Here is a 1,029-nt window from a genome sequence, read left to right on the forward strand (position 1 = left end):
TTATTAAGGGGCAAAAAGTGAGTTGTGAGCTATCCTGTCACAACTTTGAGATGAACACAGTAGTAAAGCTCTTTTGCAATGCTTCAACAGAAAAAATTTATTCCAGAATACCTTCTGTGTCCCAATTTATCTGCCATTGTTACTTGACTATAATCACTTTTCACAAAAGTTATAAATATCTACCCAATTTTTATTATAATAAAACCCCCCCCCCCCCCCCCCCCCCCCCCCCCCACTGTTTTGCCACCCTCTTACCACTTTATCATTTCTCAGTGAAAGGGCTTTGAGGAGAATAACGATCAAATACATGTAACATTTAACATATTATATTACTCCCCTTGATTATAAACTGTTGAGACAACCACAGTTACTCCCCCTGTATATGGTTTACTGCCATATACAGAATTTTCCACAATTTCTTTCCAGTGATTAGTACATTCGTGTACAACTTTGAATGTCTTCAGATTCTGTATCTTTACATGTTGCTAAACAAAAGTAAAATCAACAAAAAGAACCTGTGGCCTTAACAACAACCCTTGCGACCCTAGGAAGACTGGTAACATAGTTTTTCTACTGAAATATCCAAGAAGATCACACACACATTAGCAGAATGTGAATGGAGGCAAGGTTTGCCTGAATATGCTAGCAGTTTTAAACAATACCAGCTCAATGCACAAAATGAACTATTTTTGAGGTGTTTTAAATCCAGGGGTATTTAGATCATAGGTCATACTTATAAATTCAATGCAGTCTGAAACTTATTTTACAGTTGACATTGTGAAAGCATTTCATTTTGTGGGCATGAAACCTTGTGTTTTGGCTAAAAAGGCTGTTTCTTGTGGATTTCGACTTTCAACAATAAAATGAATAGAATTTCTGTTTTAGTTTCGAATTTAGTTTCATGGCCCATGAAAATTAATGATTTTGCAATAGTTAGCAAATTTTTTGTTCACTGTCCAAGAGACCAATTCTAACATTAGCAGATAGAATCTTCAGAAATTTTCCCACAGGGTTAGTAATCACAAAACA

This window comes from Mercenaria mercenaria, chromosome 6 (genome assembly GCF_021730395.1).
Source record: "Mercenaria mercenaria strain notata chromosome 6, MADL_Memer_1, whole genome shotgun sequence".
NCBI lineage: Eukaryota > Metazoa > Mollusca > Bivalvia > Venerida > Veneridae > Mercenaria > Mercenaria mercenaria.